Source organism: Manis pentadactyla, chromosome 5 (assembly GCF_030020395.1).
Source record: "Manis pentadactyla isolate mManPen7 chromosome 5, mManPen7.hap1, whole genome shotgun sequence".
Taxonomy (NCBI): Eukaryota; Metazoa; Chordata; class Mammalia; order Pholidota; family Manidae; genus Manis; species Manis pentadactyla.
The window spans coordinates 151,477,995-151,488,524 of NC_080023.1; the positions used below are offsets into that span (position 1 = coordinate 151,477,995).

Below are 10,530 nucleotides of genomic sequence, written 5' to 3' on the forward strand. Positions count from 1 at the left end.
CCCAGAAGATGACTGGTTAGTCAGAGACGGGTAAGATTCCTCAAGGGAGGAACAACCTAAGACAGGCACAGTCGCAGGGGGGCCATCAGGTGAGAAATTGGGGATCAACAGAGGTGAGGCTTAGAACCTCACTCCCCCTGTTTTGAGAGCAATCCTCTGCATCCGTGGATGTTTTCTTGCCCTTGTCTAGCTTGGATTAACACATAGTCTACAGGCACACACCTGATCATCTACATTTGCTCTCTTACAACACTAAACTATGTTTTCTACCTTTATCTTGCATCTACCTACCACTTCAGCATTTTATTAAAAATAATAATAATAAAGAGAGAAATGTGGTATCCACATATAAATCAAGTATAAAAATCAAATGAATATTTATATTTGACCTGATTGTTTATAGTTCATAATGCATGAGCAAAACCGAAAGTTTCTGTGATGACTGCCCTTGTACTGCTCACCATGTAACTTATTCACTATGTAAGAATTTGTTCTCCATGTAAGAACTTGTTCCTTATGCCTCAGAAGATTGGAGACTGACGAGAATTAGGCTTGGGGTGGATTAATGATTGTACATTGAGCTTTGACTCCCCTATACAGAATTTTATTGTTGTTAACAACCATTTGATCAATAAATATGAGAGATGCCCTCTCAAAAAAAAAAAAAAACCACTTAGCATTTCCTTGCAAATCTGAAAGTAGAATTTTGTGATGAGAGCAGTCCGAGAAGTCATGTATCCACTTTATAAATATAAGCAGCCAAGGGAGACTCTACAAGGTCAGATCAACTCCCATAACCAGTGTGACAAATGCCATCACAAAGTGAATCAGTTGCCCAGACTAATTCTTCCACCATGGATATGAGTGTATGGATTGGACAGAAGACAAGCCTTAGAGAACCTGAGGATGTGGTAAGACTGTTGAGTGAGATACCTCATCACAAGCCACCAGGTATTCAGCATGGAGGAGTGGTGATAGTTATACAGGACTGTGATCCACTAGTTACTCTCTCATAAAATGAAGAACAAATTCATACTCCTATTAATGACTTCATAGGAGATAGATAGCATTAGAAGACCAAAGTTACAGACTCCTAAAATTCCATGGCAAGAAAATAACTGTTTCTCGTATACTTTGGTCTGAGCATGTGATTAGTAAGTATGTGATGGAGCAGATCAGGTAAATCCAGAAGAAACCATCCTTTTATTCTGAAATCCTATCCATACCTAGAAATAAGTACTAACTGCTGCATCAAATTTTTCCTCTCTTGGATAAAGAGCTGGAGCTTTGAGAAGAGAAACAAAGCAGTGGTGGTGGCAGGAGCTACTATGGTGGCCCACTCGTTCTTGAAGGCTTGTCAGGCAAAGCAGAGGATGGCAACAATCCAAGTGAAAGCATAGACAAAAATATCCTACTACCCAGCAATAAAGAGGAATGAATTGCTAATACACCCAATGGATGAACCTCACAGATATACTTAGTAAAAGAAGGCATTCTTTATCAAAGAATACTTTCTGTGTGATTTTCTTTTATGTGAAATTCTAGAATAAAGATGAGCCTAACCCATAGTGGCTGAAATCAGAGTAGTGCTTGTCTGAAGCTTGGGATCGGGAGGTTGATTTGAAAGGGGTACAAGGGAACCTTTGGTGATGGAAATGTTCTATATTTTGATTGTGGTTACATGGATGTATACCATTGTCAAAACTCATGGAAATGTACATTTTAAGTGGATGCATTTTTTTGCATGTAATTTATACCTGAAAAAGTTGATTTGAAAACTATATGGGGCTTTCATTTCCAGATAAGATGAAGGGAGTGGACTCTACCCTATTCCACTTACTACAACAAAATACTTGACAAAAATACATTAAGGCAACTATCATATCACTCTGACAGTAGAACGAAGAAGGTGGACTGGAAAGGCAACTTAGGTCTCAAGGGATGACCTTGTGGGGAGCCCTCAGGGGCTTTTATTCCTATATCCCAGCCTGGGTGCTAGAAGGAGGTCAGAACCCAAAACCACCACCAAGCACAGACAAAGTCTCAAGGAAAGCCTGCTTTCTTGGGTCAGAGAACTGGGAAGGACAGCAATGAAGGAAAGACCATTTGACAATACTTGCTCTTCTCTGGGCAAACACTATGATATAAGCCACATCGCTCCCTCTCCCCGCTCTGGTGAGACGTTGGTGTAGAGCTTGTCCACCATCTCTGCTGTGCACTAATGTGTGGATGGCCCTCTCCCTCCACCAGGGATGACTGATAATGAGCTCTGTCAGTTAGCCCTGCCCTGTACGCATGCGACCACTTCTTCTCCCTCTTCCTCTTCCACAGCATGGAATACTATGAAGACCGCAGAGTAGGGCCCTGTCAATATCCTTGTCCTGCACTAATCAAAGGTAGCAAAGAGGCATCACCCACCCCCTTACAGCTAAAGTGTATGGGGAGGGTTACAGAGATGAAGAAGCTGCAGAGAGTCTTTCAATTCGTGTATGAAATCCAGGGCACACAACCAAGTGACCTATTTGTCAGACACACCAGAATTAACATAGTGAAAGTTTTGAGAACTGAACTATACACTATAATGTGGAATACTACACAGTTTAGGTTGGCCTTTGAGTAACACACAAGCAGGGCACACCAAAATAGCACCGAATTTGACACTAAACTGACATTCAAACTCAGACCACAGAAGTGAGCCAGATGTGAATTCCGAGCTAAACTGGCTGAATGCTTGGTAAAAGAGAAGGTTTTTAAAAGAGCCAGAATTTCATATCATAATACCCCAAAGTGCAGGGTAAAATCAAATACTGTCATACAGAAAGTCAGAAAAAGCCTGAACTGAAATGAGAAAGGGCAATCAACAGATGCCAACATCAAGATAACACAGATGTTGGGATTATATGACAAGGATTTTAAAGCAGTTATCTCAAAAAGAAAAACTTCAAGAAACTAAACACTCTTGAAACAGAAAAATAGTAAGCTTAAGCAGAGAAACAAGATACAAAGAAAAATCACATGGAAATCTTAGAACTAAAAAATACAGTAACAGAAATAAACTTACTGGATGGACATGGGCAGAACAGAGATGACAGGAAAGAAGCAATGAACTTGAAGATAGAACAATGAAAATTATACAACTTGAACAAAGAAACAATAGATGAAAAAGTGAACAGAACTTCAGGGGCCTGTGGGACAATTCCGAAATACATTAATGTCATTAGAATCCCTGGAGAAGAGAAAGAGTGTAGTATAGAAAACATACTTAAAGAAATAGCTGAAAACTACCCAAATTTGGCAAACCATGTAAACCTATAGATTTAAAAAGCTGAGTGAACCCCAAACCAAGAAAACATAACAATCCTAAAATAAAATGCACCAAAAGCCAAACTCATAGGCAGAGAACAGAATGGTGGTTCCTAGGGACTGGAAATGGAGGAAATTGAGAGAGATTGGTCAAAGGGTACAAACCTTCACTTACAAGATGAATTAGTTTGGGAGATATAATGTATAGCATGGTGACTATAGTTAACAATATTATGTACATGAAAATTGCTGAAATCTTAAATGTTCTCACCACAAAAAGGAAATGGTAATTATGAAAAGTGATCAAGGTGTTAACTAATCCTATTTTGGTAATCATTTTGCAGTATATATCAAATTATCATGCTGTATACCTTAAACTCATACAATGTTATATGTCAAGTATATCTCAATAAAGCCAGAAAAAGGTAAAATGCAAAGTGCAAAACACAAGGACTGCAAACAGTTCCCGTTGTCCTTTCCGAGGTAAACCCAGATAAGGAGCACACCGTGAGACTCACGTGGCGGATGACTTGACAAGACAGAAGAGGAACTTTAAGAGGTGATTAGTTTGCAATTATTTAGCTTGATGAAAAAACTCATCCTATAATCATTAAGTGATGCTTGTCTTTTTACTTGCTGTAGCTTAATAAAAGCACAGGGAAGCCCTGGCTTGGTGCTTAGTCTCCAAGGGAGCCTAAGCCCTCTGCATTAAACGTCATTCTGACTCAGTTTCTCATTTTCACGGACCCCGACTGCAACACTTGGTGGTGGAGGAGGACAGACACACAGCAGGAGTAGGAGACAAACAGCCACTATTACCTCCAGATGACTGCTGGGCCTCACTCTTGCCTTGAGGGTGAACCACTTTTCAGAGCCAAACAGCTCACCCAGCGGCATCACCCACAGCCCCTGCCAGACAGCTGCACCTGCCTCCTGGGGGCAGGCCTCTCCCCCTGCGCTTGCCCAGGGCCTCACAGGGGGAGTATGACACGATCTCAGAGACATAGCCTGGCACCTAAGGGCACAAGGGACACACAGCCCAACTCAGGGCCTGTGGGACTCCAACATCTGAGAACATTTATTTCCTTCTCCAAGTCCCTGGTGAGGAAGAAGGTCAGCTTCACCAGCCAGGCCGGGCAGAGACAGCCAGGAGGCCTATATCCCTGGGCCTGGCAGGGGTAAGCCAGGGACAGCCAGGCCCCCCTGGCCTGGGCACCTGCTGGAGGACAGGGGAGAAGGACGGGCCACCTCAGAACCTGATGCGGGAGCTCTTCTTCACGGAGGACAGAGGAGGGGTCTTCAGAGGCCGTGAGAGCTGCTTTGGGGAGGAGCTGACAGGCATGGGGGTCGCTGACCTCTGCACGATGTACCTGGACACCTGGGGGGACTGCGGCCCCAGGGAGGTGGACAGGTTGGACCCCGGGAACCCAGAGGCTGGGGCTGACTGGGACAATGAGGTGTACGTGGAGGAGGCAGTGGGCGTGCTGGCAGTGGTGCTGGGTGCCGTCTCCCTATCAGGATCCAGGTCCTTCTGGAAGGTGTGGGTCTCCAGGTGGAGGAGCCGGCCCTGCTGCTTAGCACCTTGTGCTTCATCAAGTCAGGCGGGTGGGTGGGTGCCAGTTCATTGAAGTGCAGCATTTGGTAGATCTGAGGAGCGATCTGTGGGGAACAGAGAGGGGAGTGCAGGGGCAGCAGGACCAAGAGGGAGGCCCCAGGAGGATGGGCCTGACACTTCCATGCAGAAGAAGTCTCTGGAGGGCCACGGCTGTCACTGATGACCAAACCCGCCCTTCTCTTGGTATAGCAGCAGCCTGCGAGGTGGGCACTGGACTGTCCCTGTCTTAGGAGGAGGCCCAGGTACCAGCTACTGCCCAGACGTGCTCTCACCGCCTGCCAGGCTGGCTCTGGGCGCATCTCCCTCTTCACTCTGACCTCTCCCCAGCAGGCACAGAGGAGCTGTCTCACTTAATGCTGAGACCCCGACACAGAGGGAGGGAGCCCCCACAGTGCCTCATGGCACTCGAGGAGGGAACGGCTGGGATCTGCCCAGCAAGAGGCATGATGGGGCTTGAGGCTGCCTTTCCAGAGTCCCTGGCTCCATTTCCTTCTTTCCAAGGAAAACCCCCTCCATGCCCTCCATCTCCTCCTGATCGTTTACCTGGCACCATGAGACCCTGTACCTGCACAGGAGCAACATGAGCAGTAAACACACTGATAAACCAAAACCACACACTCAGGCAATGCTTTGGACGCTGTGGGAGCGCCAGACCCGGATGACCCCCCACAAGGGCCCAGTGAGGCTTGCCCTCAAGGTCAAACCGACGTCCATGGCCTCAACCAGGGCCTTGGCAGACAAACCAGCCAGACCAGCTTTATCCCAGAACTGTCTGTGGCCCAGAATCCTGTGAAAGGCCCGATGTTCCCCTCAGCCCCACTGGAGGGCCAGGTGGGCACGAGTGGTCACCGATGGAGGCGGGATCCCCGGCCTGCAGCCCCGGCATCTCGAGGAGACAGCCCTGCTGCGCCTCACCTGGTACTTCACCCAGGCGTACTGCACATTGGTGAACAGGAGTTTGGGACTTGGAGGCTGCCGCTTGGACGTGTACGCTGCTCCCAGGACTTGGCTCACCTGCAGGAGTCAAGGGCAAGAGTGAGGGCTCAGGCTTGAGGTGCTGGGGGCCCCTCTACACCCCCAGCCTCACCTGCTTGCCCTTGGGCTCCCACTTGTGCCAGCTGTTCTCAGTGTCTTCTGGGGAGCGCTCTCCGGCCCACGGGGACAGCAGGGCCCCCTGCACCTCTGCAGCTTGGCCCACGCCTCAGCCTCGGCGTCCTCCTTCCCGTTCGGAGCGCCATGGAGCTACCTGCTCCGGCTGCTGGTACTCCAGGGCCTCAGCGAGATCCCGCTCCCCCCTGCCATGAGGGGCTTTCTTTCAGAAGGTGCCCTAGGCGGGGTTTCTCCCTCCTGGGCCTGGGCCTTTCCAAGCTTCTCATCCCTCCCTTGAGGCCATATTGCCCAGGCCTGGTCAATTAGCCATGTTCAATTAACATTAGCAAAGCCCAGATTAAACTGGCTCCCACCAAGTCCTGCCGCCTTCCCCACCACCCTGTGCTCTCCTCCGTGGAGACCTGGCACCCCATCCTGACCTTACCTGGACCTCCCCCTGTGGAATACTTAAACATCCTCTCCCTCCTAGGGAAGCCCTGCCTCTGCCTTATTTGATATCCCCCCCAACAGATAAGACTTATGCCTTCCCAGGAATATAGGAGCCACAAGGACTGTTGGAAGTGCCTGGAAAACTCCTACTTATATTCAAAACACAACTCCAAAATCTATTCTGTGAAACCTCCTTTTACTTGATCCACCCAATCAGGAGATTTTTCCTCTACGCTATCCCTGTTCTTAACAGTCCTGCCACTTACCACATAGAACTGCAGTCACGAGTTTGCATATCCATCTCTCCAAATGGACTGTGAGTTGCCTAAGGCAGGACTCATATCTGACTGGATTTCTAGAACCTAGCACAGGGCCTGGCAGTCATCAGGACCTCAATAAATATTTTTTGAAGGATCCAAAATTATCCAAGACTTGGTCAGAAATAGGGTGGAACACGGATGGAGGAGAAACCTGTAGAGAAGGTTTCCAAAGCAAGCAGCCTGCCTTCCCCATGAAACAGGGAAATAACGTGAGTGTCTGTCCTCCCAGGGAACTCTGGCCACACAGAATTAGCCTCTGCAGGGAACCAGCCTGAACAAATCTGAACCTGGTTCTGGGGAAAGGACTTGGGTTTTTATATTTTCCACTGGGTACTTCTCAGTCTTTCAGCTTTGCTGGGCTAGAACAGAGCTCTTAGGCCACCGCTGACACCTGTGGAGTCAAATGTGCTTGCAGGTCCCAAATCTTTGGCCTTCTGAGCACCCCCCCCACCGAGTGTGCCCAGCACTCTCCAAGTAAGGCTGCCTGGGACTTGGGGAAATGCCCAGCATCCCCTTCCTTGGGCCAGAGGAGACCAGGTGGGCCGTGATAACTCACTGCAGCTCAGTGAAGGCCTGGGAAGCATCTATGGAGTCGTCATCCTCCTTTACGCTTTTTCTTAGATTATAATCACTAACCATCTGGACATCCTGGAGCCTTTTCCAAACATTCAGGCCAAATGTCCCTGTAATTCAACAGATCCAGCTCAGTAGCAATGACAGAGCTTCCCCTTCCTCTGAACCCTCTGTCCCTCATCCTCCACCCTCAGCCAACAGTCCCTTGCCCCTGGCCTACACCTGTTGATGCCTACCATATGCCAGGCATTATGCTGGCTACTCTACAAATACCTGGAGGAATCGGACACTAGCCATAGGATATACTTAGAGCTCAGGCCTAAAGCATTTTGCCCCACATGGAGGCTGAAATAGAGAACTGCAGTAATGACCAAGTGATTCTCAGTTAGGCTTCAAGTAGCTCATGTATAAAATACCAATGGCACAAAATGATCAGGTGTCCATCAAATGTGAGGTTAGGGATGGGGCTGGGGAAGAACAGGGGCTGGGGTAGCAAGCAGGTAGTGAGAAGAGTGAAACATGAAATCTTCCTGGGCAGGGTGCAGTGAGTTAGTTGCAGGCTATTCCCCTGCTGCAGAATTTTTTTCTTAATTAAGAAAAACTAAACAGATATGTTACAAATATTTTAAAAAATAATTGGAGGGAAACAAAATATAAAATGAACAAGTGGGACTTCATCAAACTAAAAAGCAAGCTTCTGTACAGCAAAGGACACCATCTGCAGAACAAAAAGGCATCTTACAGTATGGGAGAATATATTCATAAATGACTCATCTGATAAGGGGTTAACATCCAAAATATATAAAGAACTCATATGCCTCAACACCCCCAAAACAAATAACCCAATCAAAAAATGGGCAGAAGACCTGAGCAGACACTTCTCCAAAGAAATACAGATGGCTAACAGGCCCATGAAAGATGCTCCACTTCACTAATCATCAGGGAAATGCAAATTAAAACCACAGTGAGATATGACCTCACACCAGTTAGAGCAGCCAACATCCCAAAGAGAAGAAATAAATGCTGGCGAGGGTGTGGAGAAAGGGGAACCCTCTGACACTGTTGATGGGACTACAAATTGGTGCAGCTGCTGTAGAAAGCAGTATGGAGGTTCCTCAAAAAATGAAAAATAGAAATACCATTTGACCCAGTAATTCCACCCCTAGGAATTTACCCAAAGAAAACAAAAACCCTGATTTGAAAAGATAAATGCACCCCTATGTTTATCATCACACTGTATGCAGTAACCAAGATATGGAAGCAACCTAAGTGTCCATCAATAGATGAATGGATAAAGAACAAGTGGTACATATACACAATGGAATACTATTCAGCCATAAAAAATGAAATCCTGCCATTTGCAACAACATGGATGGATCTAGAGGGTATTATGCTCAGTGAAATAAGCCAGATAGAGAAAAACAAATACCATGTGATTTCACTTATTTGTGGAATATAAAAACAAAACAAAGCAGAAGGAACAAAACACCATTCAACTCATAGACACTGAGAAGTGACTAGTGGTTACCAAGGGGGAGAGGAATAGGCAGGGGCAGGGGGAGGGAGAGGGGGATTGTTGAACCACTGTGATGTACATTTGATAAATTAAATAATAATAATAGTAATAATTGGAGAGCTGTAGAAGCAAAGAAATCAAGACAAACTAAAATTACAGAAAAGGAAGAGTCCTTCAAAGAAGAATTGAAATCAGGAGCTGCTTTCTTCTCTGGAAGCATTTTCTGAGTCCGGGCGTTGGCTGAGTAAGAATCAGGCTCAGATTAGGAAGAAGAAAGCAACTGCAAGGAAGAGAAACCAGCAGAGCTTTGGACAGACACAGTTAAAGACATACACACAAAGAGACTGGAAAGTCAACACACAAGATAGACTAGAACAGAATACAAAACAAAAGTAAAAAAGCCCATTCACCCAAAATAAAAATGAAAAGAGGAATAGAGAAAGAGCAGATGAAACCAACAGAAAGTAAAAATTACCATGGTGGACTTAAATCCAACCATGTAGATAGTTATATTAAATGAAAATGGACTAAATACACCAATTAAGATGGAGAGATTTTCAGACTATTAAATGAAAAGGCAAGATCCAACTACATATCATTTAGAAGAAATAAGACTTTACTTATAAATACAAAGATTAAAAGTGAAAGGATAGTAAAAGATATATCATGAAAGTACTAAGCAAAGAAAGCTTAGGAAAATGTGTCTGTCTCTACAAACAGAGAAAGACTTCAGGACAAGGAACATTACTGAAAATTAAAAGGTCAATTTTGTAGTGATAAAAGAACCAATTCCTCAGGAAGACATAATAATCCTAAATGCATATATGCCTAGCAATTTAGGGATTCAAAAATAAAAGAAACTGAAAGAACTAAAGGGAGAAACAGACAAGTCCACAATCATATTTGGAAATTTTAAGACCTCTCCCAGCTGTTCATACAACAAGTAGACATCAAAACAGTAGAGATATAAAAGATTTGAACAAGACTATCAACTAACTGGCCCTAACTAACATTATAACATTTTACATCCAACAACAGCAGAACACACATTCTTTTCAAAGTACACATGGAACATTTACCAAAATAGCCAAGAAAATGGGACATATAAAAGATGCAGGAAGTTTCAAATCATCAAAATCATAGAGTGTAGAATTTATTTTCTGACTATAATGGTATTGAAAATCAATAACAATAGCTGAAAATTTGGCCAAGTATTTGAAAACTAATCAAAACACTTCTAAGTTATTCATAGGTCAAAGGGAAAATTAGAAATCACTTCCAACTGAATGATGATAAGACTAGGAAACTAAAAAGTTATAACATGAAAATCTATGGGATGCAACTAAAGCAGTGCTTGAAGGAAAATTTATAGCTTCACATACCTACATTAGAAAAAGGAGGCTGTAAAACACATGATCTAGGTTTCTACTTTAAGAAGTTAGGAAAAGAAGAGTAAATCAAATTCAAAGTAAATAAAGGAAAAGGAATAATTTTAAAATAAAAGGGAAGTTGTTTAATGGGTATAGAATTTCAGACTTGCAAGATGGAAAAGTTCTGGAGATCTGTTGCACAACAATGTGGATATACTGAATACTGCTGAACTGGTCACTTAAAAATGGTCAAGATGGTAAATCTAATGTTATGTGTCTTCACCACAATAAAAA

The 10,530-nt window shown here is 44.6% G+C and overlaps 1 long non-coding RNA gene across 1 annotated transcript; it reads right to left on the reverse strand.

Annotated features, from left to right (window-relative positions):
* Positions 1 to 2,000: 2,000 nt before the first annotated feature.
* LOC130683875 (uncharacterized) lies at positions 2,001 to 7,460 on the reverse strand. The gene is made up of 3 exons (XR_008997914.1): positions 7,334 to 7,460; positions 5,834 to 5,932; positions 2,001 to 4,962 (listed from the first exon to the last, which is right to left on the reverse strand). It is a non-coding gene; the product is annotated as an uncharacterized LOC130683875 (long non-coding RNA).
* Positions 7,461 to 10,530: the final 3,070 nt, after the last annotated feature.